At 36.5% G+C, this 16135-nt stretch overlaps 1 pseudogene; it reads left to right on the forward strand.

The window, feature by feature from the left end:
• The first annotated feature begins 14928 nt into the window (after window positions 1-14928).
• On the forward strand, window positions 14929-15711 carry LOC124896660 (annotated as a pseudogene).
• Window positions 15712-16135: the final 424 nt, after the last annotated feature.

Genomic DNA, 16135 nt, shown 5'->3' on the forward strand with positions numbered 1-16135 from the left:
ATGCTATAGTAAAAATACGATTGAAGCAGCTGAAGCAGATATGTCATAAATGTCTATTTTAATTTTTTAATTAAATATTATTAATTTTTTAATAAATAAATAACTTATAATAATTAGTTAGGGGTGATATAGTAAAACTACAGTTGAAGCAGCTGAAGCAGGGATATCGACCTCCTGCTTGCTTCAGCTACTCAACTCGCTCTTATAATATAAGAGAATATTATTCTTTATAATTATAATCATATTTCTATTTTTGTAAACCACCGAGTCAACACTCAATTTAAGAAATGTCCTCTTTAAATAGTATATCACTCCTTATAATTATAATAATTATAACTCCTTTTGTGTAAAATGTTATATGAAAACTCTCGATTTAAGGACTGACCACTTTAAAATAATGTATTATTATTTATAACTATAATAATTATATCTCACTTTTTGGAAAGCGCCATGCAAAGAAAACTCTCGATTTAAGATATGTCCTTTTTAAAATAGTATATTATTATTTATAATTATAATATTTTTTTTTTTTTTTTTTTTTTGTAAAATGCTATGTCAAAGGTCTCAATTTAAGGAATGTTCCTCCTAAAATAGTATATTATTAACATAACTAGATCTAAGATAGTAGTATATAAATTCAAGTCATTTTTTTTTTTGTTTCCTATCCGGTGTTCGGTGTCTGCATTGGAGCCCCGACTAATTCGGATCGCGCGTTGCAGAGCCTATTAAGGTGGCAGGGCTCCCAATAAAGTTTTCTCCATACCTAGGGCCAAACCCTCTACCTCTGATTAATGGTGGAGCAGCCCCATCCACTGCACCACAACCCATGTTGGTTAGTACCAAGTTTGTCAGTCTCAATCTTTCTGCAACTAAAAAGATCCAAGGACTAGTTCAAGGTCCAAAGAGTTTTGTATCAACTTGATTCTTTTCCAACATTAAATTTTAACTAATGGCATTTGAAGGTCAGGGTTCTGATTCAAAAACAGGACTTAAATAGTGAGTTTTTATATTTTAAAAATATTTTTCCACTCTTCATTTATGTTATTTTGAATATTTTGAGCTTAAAAGTTAACTTTCTCATAATTCACATTAGAATAAGTTTCGTATTTCTAATTTAATTTAATTTTTTTAGTATTATAAAGAAGGATGCTCCACATATTTTATTTTTAGTAGAGAATTACTTGTAGTGGAGAATTATTTGAGTTTATGAATAAAATATTTTTCATATCATAATTTTATGTCAACCAAGTAAAACTAGATTAATATGATAATTTTATAATTAAAAAGAAAATGTTGAGGTGCTTTAGTAGTACAATAATAATAATTTTTTTTCCTTTTTACTTCTCTTGTTCTATTTTTTTTTTGTTGAATCTGGTAGTTTTGTGTATCAAATACATGACAATTATTATACAAACTTTTTAGCAGTATTAGATGAGTAATGAGGAGATCAATTTTCATTTTTCTTTCTCTAACGTGCACTGTAACCAACTAACGTTCACTAAATCCACGACCACTGCCCCTTGACCAACTGATGCCGGCGATGGCGTCGGAGAGCCGGTAACAGGCAAGGATAACCCCCGCTCCTTCTTTCTCTCTCCCCAGTTCTCTCTACCCTCTTCTCTCTGTCGTTCCCTATCCCCCTCCATTGTTTGAACCACTCGTTGCTTTTGCCGGCAGTCAAGGTTACCGTCGGCTCGACTCCAGCGATATAGGCAGCGCACAGCTCCGATCACAAGCGACCGATCCAACGGGTCCATTTGATGGTTTTGCTGGTTCCGACCAGATCTGATTCCGATAAGATCTGATTTCGGCGGCACTCTAGCGAAGCTTCGACCATAATATCCGGGTGACCAGTTTATGCATCAGTTTTCTAGGATCCAACATACCACGCAGGAAAAGAGGACTTGGTCTACAAGCGTAACCCGGTGACTTCTAACCTTTGCTATTTCATTCTTCGTATAAATTCTAGTTTCATCTCCTATATCTTGACTTGTACTTAATTTGTTGGGATTGTCTGCTGTCATATATTTCCAATTTATTCCATTGCTTGACTTAGTAATAATTTGTGGGTTTGACTTTTTCTTTATTATTACATATACTGTGCTTGTGACTTTTATTTCCTGCTGTTGCTTTATTACTGTCGTTGTGTGTTTTTCTAGGAGTTGTGGCTGTGGGCATTGATGGTAGGATAAGGTCATGTTTGAGGGGGTTGGGGCGGGGGCCTGTGTTAGGGGTCGGGGAGGAGGAAAAGACAGGTGTGGGAGTGGGGGATAGGCCCAACGTTAGGAGAGGTAGAGAAAGACGTGTTGCTAGAGTTGATAGGCTGCGGGTTGGGTATTGGACTATAGGTACTCTTCAGGGTAAGTCTATAGAGCTGGTGAAGATTCTTAGAAAGAAGAGGATCAATATTGCATGTGTGTAGGAGACTAAGTGGGTAGGGTCTAAGGCTAGGGATGTGGATGGTTACAAGCTTTAGTACTCTAGTAGCAAGAGACGTAGGAATGGAGTTGGAATCTTAGTAGATGAAGAGCTTAGAGGGCAGGTAGTGGAGGTTAAGAGGATCAGCGATAGATTGATGACTGTTAAGTTGGTCATTGAGGGGTCTACTCTGATCGTATGTAGTGTTTATGCACTGCAAGTGGGATTGAATGGGGAGGAGAAGATGCGGTTTTGGGAGGCGTTGGATGAGGTAGTGAGAGGAGTGCCTAGTTCTGAGAAGATTGTTATAGCAAGGGATTTCAATGGGCATATTAGGGCATTATCGGGAGGCTTTGGCGATATGTATGGCAGTTTTGGTTTTGGAGAGAAAAATAAAGGGGGATATGCTCTGTTTGATTTTGTGAGGTCCTTTGGGTTGGTAGTGGTGAATTTGAGCTTCTCGAAGAAGGACGATCACCTGATCATCTTTCGAAGCGCGATAGCCAAGACATAAATTAACTTTTTGCTGCTTAGGAAAGGGGATAGGGTGTTGTGTAAGGACTGTAAAGTCATTCCAAGTGAGAATCTTTCAACCCAGTATAGGATCTTAGTGATGGACTTAGGCATTAAGAAAGATAAGAAAAAAAGGGGTGAGGAGGGTAGACCTAGAATTAAGTGGGGCGGCCTTACGCCAGTGAATGCGAGAGAGATAAGGAAAAAGATGGCGGGAATGGAGGTGTGGGAGTGCAGGAGGGACGTGGATGGTATGTGTGATAGGGGGCTAGGTGCATCAAAGAGACTGCTAGTGAGGTGTTGGGTATTTCCAGGGGCTGTGCCAGCCATCGTCAGGGGGATTGGTGGTTGAATAAAGAAGTTAAGAAGAAAGTGGAGACTAAGAAGGGGGCGTATGCTAAGTTGGGTGAGAGTAAGGATGAAGATGAGAAGTGGGCTAATAGGGAGGAGTATAAGATAGCTAGAAAGGAGGCTATGTTAGCAGTCACGACGGCTAAGACGACAGTGTTTGAGAGCTTGTATGCGGGGTTAGAGGAGAAAATAGAGGAAAAAAAGTTATTTAGGCTTACTAAGGCTAGGGAGAGGAAGGGTCGTGACCTTAACCAGGTGAAGTGCATTAAGGGGGAGGATGGTCATAGTAAGAAGAGATGGTAGTCGTACTTTGATAGGTTATTGAATGACCAAGGGGATAGATTTATTATGTTAGGGGAGCTGGAGCACACAGAGGAGTGTCGTGATTTTAGTTATTGTAGACGTTTTAAGGTAGAAGAGGTTAGAGAGGCTGTTCGCTAGATGCGTAGGGGTAGGGCGACGGGGCCTGATGAGATCCCTGTAGATTTTTGGAAGTTCTCTGGCGAGGCTGGCTTAAGGTGGTTGACTGAATTATTTAACAACATTTTTAAGTCGACGAAAATGCCCGAGGCTTAGAGATGGAGTACTATGATCCCTCTTTATAAGAACAAGGGTGACACTCAGAGTAGCAATAACTATAAAGGTATTAAGTTATTGAGCCATACTATGAAGACTTGGGAGAGAGTGGTCGAGTTGAGGTTGAGGAGGATAGTGTCTATCTCAGAGAATTAATTTGGATTTATGCCTGGGCGCTCGATGACGGAGGCAATTCACCTGGCGCGAAGACTGGTAGAATAGTATAGGGAAAGGAGGAAGGATCTGCACATGGTGTAAGGATCTGCACATGGTGTTTGTCGAATTGGAGAAGGCGTACGACAAAGTCCTAGGGAGTTGCTTTGGAGATTTTTTGAGTTGAGTGGGGTACCGATGATGTATATTAGAGCAATCAAGGACATGTCTAATGGAGCTAAGACTCAGGTAAGGATAGCAGGAGGAGACTCAGAGCATTTCCCTATCTTGATGGGGTTGCATTAGGGTTCCACTCTTAGCCCGTTTTTGTTTGCTTTGGTGATGGATGTGTTGACGCGGAGTATTCAAGGAGAGGTGCCTTGGTGTATGCTTTTTGCAGATGATGTAGTTTTGATTGATGAGACGCGGGGAGTTATGAACGATAAATTAAAGGTGTGGAGACAGACCCTTGAGTCTAAAGGGTTCAGGTTGAGCAGGAGCAAGACAGAATATTTGGAATACAAGTTTAATGATGTAGGCAGGAAGATGAGGTGGCAGTAAGATTGGATTCCCAGATGGTGTGTAAGAGGGATAGTTTTACGTATCTTGGGTCCATGATTCAGGGGAATGGTGAGATTGACGAGGATGTCTCCCACCGTATCGGGGCGGGATGGATGAAGTGAAAGCTCGCCTAGGGGGTGTTGTGTGATAGGAAGGTGCCGCACAAGTTTAAAGGAAAATTCTACTAGGTGGCCGTCCGGCTGGCCATGTTGTATGGAACGGAATGTTGGCCAATCAAGAATTCTCACATTCAAAAATTGAATGTGGAGGAAATGCGGATGTTGCATTGGATGTGTGGGCTTAATAGGGGTGATAGAGTTCGAAAGAGACTATTTGGGAAAAGGTTGGAGTGGCTTTGGTGGAGGACAAGATGCGGGAAGTCCGATTGAGATGGTTCGGGCATGTGATGAGGAAGGGCACGAATGCCTCGGTTCGTAGGTGTGAGAAGCTTTCTTTGGATGGTTTCAGGCGGGGTAGGGGTAAGCCAAAGAAATACTGGAGAGAGGTGATTAGGCGGGACAAACAACAGTTACAGCTCACTGAGGGCATTACCCTAGATAGGAAGATCTGGAGGACGCGGATTAGGATAGAAGGCTAGTGCCAGTTTGAGTTGTTGGGGTAGGGCATTACTTGGTAGATGTATTATTCTTGCTAGGACACTTTGTTGAATGCTTTATTATGAATTTGTTTGCTATTCTTTGTTTATTATTCCTTGTGGGTGGCTTATTTATGTCTTGACATCTTGTTCCATGTTTTATTAAGTATTTGCTTATTATTCCTTGTCTTAAGCCTGGGGTCTATCGGAAACAACCTTTCTACTTCTCCTGACGTAGTGGTATGGACTGCGTACATCTTACCCCCCCAGACCCTTCTATGTGGGAATACACTGGGTTTGTTATTGTATTGTATTGTTCTATTTTTTTGTAATGTTACTGAAATAAGTAACATGCTTTTTAAATATTTGATGAAAATAAAGTTTGTATTTCATAGCCTCAGTATAAACGTATATCAAATATAACTTTGATTTTTTTTTTAATAATGATAGTATTATTATCATTTAAAGTCTAGCACTCACATCTTTAAATAGCCAACATTTCAGTAGTAATGATGCTATAACAATAAACAAAAAAATAATAAATTAACCTATACAACAATACATTTTTTTTTTGGTTTTGATTTTTTGTTGGTGTCCGATATACGTATTGTTGGATTCGAAATCGAGAAGGCGTCATGCAGAAATTTAAAGTTTGCAAATCAAGACGGTGATAATTCAGATGACAAATAAAAATGTACTAAAAAGATACATTATTGATATTATTTAGCCAATTGGCCTACACATGAAAACTAATATTAGAAAAAACATAAACTATTGGGAGAATATCTCCCCATAAACAAGACTTTTTAAATGACTACATTGTGGATACTAAACCTTTTCTCCAAAAAAGAGGTTAGACTAATATGAAAAAGAATTATATTTTTCTTTTATGAAAAGTAACAGTAATTATGGTATTACTTTTATTTTTCTTCCAAGAAAAAGTAAAACTTAAATTTGGTAAGAAAATCAGGACAAAAACCCTAACAAATTTCCCTTTTGGCTTGATTTTCTTAACATAATATGATCCGCCCTTTTTACGTGCATGATCTTCGTTCTTCACATAATTTTCATCACTGTTTTTTGCCATGGTTAAAAATGAGTTAAAAATTAATATTTTATTTTTATTTTTAAAGATTCAGCAACAGGAATGTTGAAAATATGGTTGAAACTTGTTCTTGTAGTTGGAAAAAATTCTCATTATCATCAAATTAGTTGCAAATTGATTTGAACCGCCTTGAACTTGTCTTCAACCTCATTTACCAAACCATTGGATCTTTGAACCGTAGACTTTGATACTATTTGTTGGGTTCGAAATCGAGAGGGTGTTATGCGGAAGCTTAAAGTTTGCAAATAAAGACGGTGATAATTCAAATGACAAATAAAAGTGTACTGAAAAGACATATTATTGATATTATTTGGCCAATTAGCCTACACATGAAAACAAATATTAGAGAAAATATAAACTGTTGAGGGAAAATCTCCCTATGAATAAAACTCTTTAAACGATTACATTATGGATACTATTGTGTTATGAAATAAGAAGAGGGATCCACAATTTATAGAGATACAAAATCTTTCCTCCAAATAAGAGGTTAGCAAAATATGAAAAAGAATTATATTTTACTTTTAGAAAAAGTAACAGTAATTATGGTATTACTTTTATTTTCCTTCTAAAAAAAGTAAAACTTAAATATGATAAGAAAATCAGGACAAAAACCGTATTGGAGCCTGACTAATTTAGTTCGCGTTAGTGCCAATTTGGACGTAGTTCTGCCTAACAGGAATTTTTTCATTCCCAAGACTTGAAATCAATACCTCTGATTAACAATGGCAGAGCTACCTATACTCGAGGGTGTCAATTAACACCCATTCGTCAAAAAATTACAATATAATATATATATATATATATATATATATATATATATATATATATTTTGACTTCTCTTACCTTGTTTGTGAATATTCTTTATAGTATGATACCCTTCATGAAAAATTTGTATATGTCATTGCTGATTAAGGAAGGAACAACTTAATTTTTTTCTCCCTTCAATCGTAGACACTGATACATGTTTAATCATTATTATCGTATATTATTGTAGTTGTGAAGTATATTGTTAAATAAATTTTGAACAAAGCCTTATGCCCCCACCCTCAATTTTAATTTCCATGTTCACAACTATGACAACCTGTTTATATGTTTATTGTTTCTCGTCGGTTATTATGTGAAAATTGCGGCAGTTTCTTAGTATCTATATCTATAGCTATATTTATCTGTCTATATCTATCTATATTTATCTATAATACATTAAAAGTGAAGGACCTTTGAAATATTGTTTGAACTTTTTGCCCTTTATTAAAAGTCTTTGTTTGAGACAAAATCATCTTTTCACCATTTTTTTCTAATAGTTAAGAGTTAAAAATTAATTAAATATATTTATAGTAAAACTTTTCTTATTAAAAGTCATCAAAATTAATAGCAACTAATACTTTTTTCACCAGTTTAAGAATTCTAAACCAATAAGAATATAATCAATGATTTGGTAAAGATTTGACTTTAAAAATAAGAAAAAAATTTAAATATAAAAAAATAACCGTACATTGACTTTCAAAGAAGGAAAAATTTTAAATATAAAAAATAATAACCGTAACCACTTAGAACTTCTGGTGGTAAAATATATATGTGCTTACACTAAAAATATGTTTATGTTTACATTATTATATTAAAGTGTGAAGAATCTTTAAAAAGTGATTTAAACTTTTACACTTTATTAAAAATCTCTACAATAGATAAAATTATTTAATTTTAAATGATCAAACATTAGACATGCGAGGCGATTCGTTAACCACTTGAAACTTTTGATGGTATATGTTATGTTTATATTGTTATACTAAAGTATGAAGGATCTTTGAGAAGTGATTTGAAGTTTTTGCACTTCATTAAAATTCTTCGCAATAGACAAAATCATCTAATTTTAAATAATCAAATATTACACGTGCAAGGCACATGCGGTTACAGAGCTATCTCAGATATCTTGAGTAAGGAGACGGGATGAGTTTGATAGTTAGAGTTCTATTTCTAGGAAGGAAAAGACTATCGGCAAGCTCACTCTCGGCCGGACTCAATGCAGAGGGTAGAACGTAATATCTCTTGTTGGTTCAACTCATCAAACTATTACAAAAGAGTCCTCAAAGAAAGATGCCATTTTTACGGTATTTTCAGTTCTAGTCCATAATTAGATCTTCAGGCTTAGTCCAGTCCGAATCCATCCTAAACCAAAGAGTGGGGCTAACCGAGGGGCATAGCGATACAGTGTTCATACTCGAGTTTCTCAAATCCAGTAGGAATATCCAGAATAGTAGGATCTCATAAGAGCTTGCCTTGGAATGCAGTGAGAGAGCCCAGAGCTATTTAATTATTTCATAACCCAAGGAGAAGAATAGAACTCTTTACCAGTATCATAACCTCTCGATGGGAGATAGAACTTAGATCACGATGGGAACCTACTTATTAGTGGAATTTCGTTGACAAGAAAATTCCCGAGAAAAAACTACAAACTAGTTAAAGCACAACCTGCTTTATTCTTCTCCCATTCGGGACCCCTATTTTCTTGGAGGAGATAGCCTGGTTTGAGCTAGAATAATAGATTTGTGAGCAAGAGCGTATTTCACAGCTAATTCAACAACAACTATTTTTCTAGGGAATTTTCATATGAGTCTATTCTTTCTTTTAATCTACTAAAAAGGTTGTAAAGGGTGTTTGTAGTTGAAGGTTACTAGCTCTCAACTACAAGCTACCCTCATGGCCACTTTCCCATTTTTGGGATTTAACTAAGAGGGGACACGTGCTCAGATACACCTAAAGTCTGATGTCCCATGTCTTTTCACCAGTGATGGTAATTCGACTGGTGCCATTATGAAATTGGTACCTGAGTACCCACCTAGTATCCATCGATCAAAATGAATGGAGGTAGCAAGATCCAACAACCACCTTGGTGTGGTCGTTATACCCACCCTGCTCCCATGTCGTAACATTTCCAGATCAAACCAAATTTAACTAAATCAAAGTCGACGTTTGATCTTTTCCAGGATCTGCTACACATAGAAACTTCCATCAATTGATCAATGGCTACTTCCGCTGATAAAGCAACAATATAGTATTACGAGACCCATTTCAACCATTGTTTTACCCAATTGAGTAAAATAGTGCGTTCATGGATTTCTTGTTCACCATGAAACATCAACTCTTTTGGGAAGAGCCGTATATCTGTAGGTTTGAACTCCGTCTGAAGATAATCCAATAACTTTCCCTTCAGATAAGGATTAAGGGGATTACCCCTTCCAATCCAATATTCTAAAGGTAGAGGATGTGACCTACTTGCTTTCGAGTAGCAACCTTCAATCTTTCCCATTATTTTGATTGGGTAGAGTAAAAACATGAATGAACCCTATATCCTTCTCTGCCCAACCTTTGTAAAACAAAAATATTTATTGAATACTTGGTTGAAAGGTTGCAAAGACCAAGAGTTGTCCTACAGAAAAGTAATGACCGAAGAGATATGGGAGATAAATTCACTTGCATGGACTTATTACAATACCTCTTGTCTAACTCGATGGTACCATTATCACAAATTATCGATTTTGATTCTGAAATGGTGACACCAAGCCTATCTAATAACTTCATGTATTGCTCTACCACCTTTATGTTGGTGATCAGGATATCATCACCTAATAAAGCGTAATCAACAAAAAAGGGTTATACTTATTGGGTATGTATATTTTGCTGCCAACCATAATATATAATGGTGGGAAAAAGCAAATAGGGGCCAAGATCCATAGTAACGTAACGACTTCCTAGTTAAGAAGGCAATCTCACTCACTCTCTTAACCATCTGAGGGACGATTAAGAAAGTTTTGAGACCCAAAGAACTATTGACTATTGAATATGCCAGAGCACTCCCTCATATACAAGACATGAGGGTGTATATAACACTCAATGGCTAACGGTCCGTTGGCGAATTTAAGTTAAATGAGAAATAATGTCTCTTTCTCTTTGACCGTAATCGTACCAATAGACGTTCCTAGTCAAAGATTTCATCTGTTGAAAGGCGAGATAGAACTTTCATTGCTTAGTAATATTTTTTTTTACATAATTAAAAATTGCAAAGATCCATCTCTTACCACATCCCTTAATCACATGAGCTAATTGACCTGTCACTGATGGAACTCCTTTTGTAGGCTCCTAACAAGGAAATAAAGTATGGGCCTACTTACTTTTCAAAATAGTCAAGAGATTCATTAGCAAACCTTGTATTATTATAATAGAAGGGGTATAAAACCATCTTTGATCACAATATACCAGGGGAAAAGAACCCATCTGGAATAGAGTGAATGTTTTGTATGTTCCAGATAAAAACAACCAACTCATGTTTTAGGTTCAAAAAGATATTGTGATCCTTAGCATACTTGGCCACCACCTTATCGATATCATCGTCGACTTTTAAGTCAAAACTTCTAACGAAATTATCGCGTAAGGGGGTACTTTTCCAAGTCGGTTCCCAAGACATTTCCTTGGAATTAGGAATGTTTTGAAGACATGGTAAATGCATTGGCTAAAGTTTTTTGAAAGTGGTTTTAATCTCTCCAAGGGTTTCCTGGATATTACCAATGTCGGGGTGAGGAGTAGCAATTGATTTAAAGGTTGCCTTACTTACTTTAGGAGCAACCAAAATCCGTTTTTCTAAACCAAACCATGATAGGTACATCCACACCAATATATCACCTCTATCGTCTTTTGAGTAATTCCCTGTGTCATAACGCTGAAGGGATACTGTGCATTGCTTTAAATACAAAGCAGTGAACAAATATCCTGACTTATGATTCATAGTCCATACTTGATGAACAAAAGATCAACCCACAAGGTAAATCTCTTTGGCCATGGATGTGGTGGCGACTAAAGAAACTCAAAAGAGTAGTCTCCATTGCCAGGAAACTTTAGGAGACCTTTCAGTTACACTAAACAAATTGAACATAATAAGATTTAATGCAATTTTAATTTCTCACTAAGAATTACACTCTTCCTATCAGACCAAACTAGTCGGTCTCGGGAAAAGGCCCTTGGGTTCCAACCAGGGGTTCACTGTCATACTTATACTATTTATGCCTTCACATAGGTAAAGTATGGCAGGAACTAGAGATTACAACAGGATATTAATCATCATCAGAGAATAATAAAGATTTTAGGATTGGATACAACCCTTGTTGGTGCACCATTCAGTACCATTAAAATAACCATGTAGTTTTAAATGACTATGTGCTCAGAATAGCCTAATTGGAAAGTTTTCCAACTTTCCAACCAGGATGATAACCTCGAATGATGCCATAAAAATGGTTCTAAATTGTCTCCTTATAATAATCAGGATAATTACATTGTTGAAAGGATGAAGGGCTCTACCCTCTCGCATAAAGTCTTACGCTCTTTTCATCAACCTTCATGGATTTTTGGTTGTTTGGTATCGCTATTTCATTCTCGGTTCTCTATTTCCAGCTTCTTTCCATCTAGGGGATTTCTTCTCATCCATCCATTCTGCTAGCTGGTGTCGCCTTTTCTCTTACTTATTTATTGCTATCCATCTTTACCTCTCATACTTCACCACTTCCTTCCTTCAAGGCATTATTAATGAGCCTTAAACCTCTCTCTTGAAAATGAGCATTTTTAGTGGAGCCTTAGCATGTGAACCTATAGGAACAAAACCCTTCTTTTTTGCCAAAAAGCTTTTGAATTGTAATCACATCAGTAGGTGTAGAAAGAAAATCTTGGTATTGACTTATTGAAAATCTCTTTGAGATTTCTTAGACTAATCTTTTTGTGTGAGGCCTCTCCACTTTTCTTACCTTATTTTTTGGGCTTCAAATTCCGTGACCCATAAGCCCTCCAAATCTAAAGATAGATGGCTAAAGGACGGGTTCTGCAATTAACTAAGAAGGCAATCAATTAGATTAGATAATAAACTGGGGATTGAAAACTAAAAGGATAGGAATAAATTGAATAAAGAAAGAATATATAGAACTATGAGCATTTTCTCTTCTCGGCAATGATTGAGAGTAAAAAAAGGTATCCACATGGAAGGATTATTGGTATACTAGGTAGATGTTTATCTTTTTGACTTTAGTGAAAATGTTCAAAGCACCACCTTCGTCAATTATATTGATTTTGAAAGGGAAGAGGACAGGGTCTTACTTATTTAAAAGTAAAAAAAAGGGAAGTTTCCTGTCTAAGTTTCACTTCCTTGAACAGGCTACTACTGCACAATGTGTCCTTGCTTGGTGGGTTGTTAATTAATCAGTTTTAAAAAGAGGGATGGCTTTCGACCTTGCTTTGAGTCCTCAGGCTATTAAAGTGCTACTTCTAAAATGATCGTTATGGTCATTCACTCAATTCCCTCGGTGGCTTTGCTATTGATAGATCAAGATATGCTACCTGGCTATTATTCCAAAGGCGCTGCTGGTAGATATGCCAAAGATGTCCTGGCTATGAACCGGGTACTTGAATTACTAAAGGTACTTCTTATGGTCTTGCTTCAACCACCCTTTATTCTCTACCTTTTTCTTCAAAAACTTAGGCTACTTAGACTAATGTTGGTGATCTCGAAGGGAGATATTTGGACATGGATCTACTCATCTTGATCTTTATTATATTAAGATACCAGGAAGGGGAAAGAAGGTGATAACAAAGAATAGTAAAAAAGAATGTTAAAGAAGTCCCTATAAGTACTTCACTTAGCCTTTCTATAGTCTTTCTTCCCCTCTTCCCTCAAAGTGCTCTCTTTTATCCATGCGCATGGTTCTTACTTTCATTTCACCCTCCTCACATAGGAGCGTATCTTATTTTTAAAGATGAGTTATAGATGAGTTGGTTCGATCAACCCATATATCGATGGTTTTTTAATACCTTATCCTAGGCCTATCTAGTTGATCGAGGGATAGACGAGTATAAAGAAGAGATAGAGAATCTTTTATTTGATCTTAATTTGATGTAAATGTTATGATGCCTTCATATGAAGGAGGATTGGGGGTACGACAGATAAAAAGAGTGACATAAAAATTGGAAAGAAGAGTATGAGGGGCAACAGCTCACCGATAATAAGAAGAACTCACATTCTCATCCTGACAAATAACCAACTTATTTAGGTATCTTTCTCAATGACCATTCTCTCCCATTCTGTTCTTTTCTCTTTTTTAAGGGCAAGTTTATTTTCATTCCCTCGATATGGCCAGGTGTGAAGCAACTTCATGATCCAATGAATTCCCTAAAATCGAATGACATAAGGCGAACTAGAATAGGCTGATTGATCCAGGTAGTGTCAGGATACAATAAAAAATAACCGTGCGTACGCTAGAAAGATGTATAGGCAAACCTTCCTTTGTGATCATATGGATCGCTTTTTGTGACTTTTCTTTCCATAGGCATAGATTGCAGTCTAACCAGCTTTCTAACTTTAGGGGACCGAGAATCAGTCTTTTGATCCTCCCCGAGCCTAATATTATCTTTTGAATATTACTTTCAATTTAGTTAGTGCAGACACTAAAGGATCAACTGACACTAGACAGGAAAGGTTTTCGATCTAAGCTCTCAAACTTGTTTCGAAGTCACTTTAGGATTCAGTTTCTAATCTGATTGATGTTCTAAAATCCTAAATCGAAGTGGCTCTAAACTCAGGGTACCTACCTTTCTAGTTATAGAGAGAGGAGAGGGGATTCAAAGCCTTAATTCAATATAGAATCTCGCTAGAAAACTAGCCTTATCGATCTAGGTAAGTGGTGACAGCAAAAAGGCTATATAGTCTATATAAAATAGTAGATAAAATGGTATTTGAACCAATGTGGACAACCCTATATAGTCTATATTTTCATGAGTGGTAGGACAAAAAAAAACCCATTCATTAAACCTTTTGGAATTGGAGACAAACAGTCCTTTAAAGACCTTTTCAAAAACCACTTTATATAGGGCGGGTATCACACTCAATAGAACTAGAATTTGCTATGTCAATAGTCAGGAGAGAGAAAGAAAGAGAACATCAAGAGAAGGCCGTTTTCTTTATAGTTATATATTTCAGAAATTGAATCATTATGCATTTTAGGCCCTTCTAAAGCCATAAGGCAGGGTCACACGAGTAGCGAAAGACTGTGATTGCTCATGTTCTCATGCTTCACACAAACCCAGGTTAGGAATATTGAAAGACATATCATATCATATGGATATAGAAAGTCTGATAAAAAATAATAAAAAAGGACTGGGAAAGCTTGAATAGATGGCTTCCAAGGCCAGGGCTCTATCCTGCACAATTTAGACCAGCGAGTATCTGTTTAAATTACTTAATGCACTCACAAGAATTTATATTGCTACCCTATCTTCTTATTAAGGGCATAACTTAAAGAACAACTTACTTTATTGACGTAATATTCATTCATAGTGGCTAGGCGGACCGTTCTGAATACGGAGGGCCCTAAGAAACCCAAAAATAATAAAACCAATATAGGAACTACAACTAAGAAAGAATAAGAATAAAAATAATTACTTAAGTAAGGTAGTCTCCATAAGGATTTTTTTGGTATACCGCTCTTCGAGCAAGAAGTGCCATGCACGAGTGGAGCAAAAAGAAAGCAAGGGACTTCTTCTCTTTTTTTGGGGAGAAATCCTTTGATTGCATATTGAATATAGATACATGTATTTATTTTTCCACTAGTTAAGACCAAATTCTCACATGCGTATTTTGTTATTACAACCTTCTTTTTTGATGTCAAAGATCAGAATCTACGCGCGAATTCACATTGGATCTCAGTTGTTCTTAACAATGATGGCTATTCATTTAAGTCTTTGGGTAGCACCACTAGATGTTCAACAAAGTGGAAATTCTCGTATTCTGTATGTACATGTTCCTGCGGCTCAGATGAGTATTCTTGTTTATATCGGTATGGCTATAAACACTCTTTTGTTCCTATTAACAAAACATCCCCTTTTTCTTCGCTCTTCCAGAACCGGTATCAAAATAGGTTTTTTTTTCTATGTTTTTTTTCCTTAGTTACTGAGGGGTTTTAGGGAAAAACTATGTGGGGCACCTTTTGGGTGTGGGATGATCATTTAACCTCTATATTCATCTTATTCCTTATTTACCTGGGTGCACTGCATTTTCAAAAGCTTTCTGTCGAACCGGATCCTATTTCAATCCATACTGAACTAATTGATATACTAATAATCAAGTCTTCAGTCAACTAGTGGAAGACATTGCATCAACCTGGGAGCATTAGCCGATCTGGTACATCATTACATGTTCCTATGCCCATTCCAATCTTGTCTAACTTTTCTAACTCCCCCTTCTTAACCCGTATCTTGTTCGTTCTAAAAATTTTTTCTCCTATTTTATATTTTCTCGAATCCCCTTTAACGGAAGAAATAGAAGCTTGAGAAGGAATTCCAAAACCTATTTCACTCGATGAGTCTTTTTGCATCTGTGGCTGATTGGTTAAAGCACCCAACTCATAATTAGCGAATTCACAGATTCAATTCCTTCTAGATGCACGCCAATAGGGCCCTCTAATAAGTCTATTTGAATTGGATCTGTATCAATGGTATCTAATCGTCCATACATAAAGAATTGATGTGGTATATTTATATCATAATGAACAGTAAGAACTAGCATTCTTATTGATACTTTCACTCACAGGGAAGAAAATTGATTTATAGATGGAATCTAATGTGCAGTATTTATAGACAAAATAATTTGGTTATTAGGAAAAAATCAATATACTTCTAATGTCGAATTAGGATCTAATGGGACAAATATAAAGCATTGGGTCGAACTCTTCTTTGGTGTCAAGGTAATAGCTAAGAATAGTCATCGACTTCCGGGAAAGAGTAGAAGAATGAGACCTATTCTGGAACACACAATGCATTATAGATGTATGATCATT

This window comes from Capsicum annuum, chromosome 3 (genome assembly GCF_002878395.1).
Source record: "Capsicum annuum cultivar UCD-10X-F1 chromosome 3, UCD10Xv1.1, whole genome shotgun sequence".
Lineage (NCBI taxonomy): Eukaryota > Viridiplantae > Streptophyta > Magnoliopsida > Solanales > Solanaceae > Capsicum > Capsicum annuum.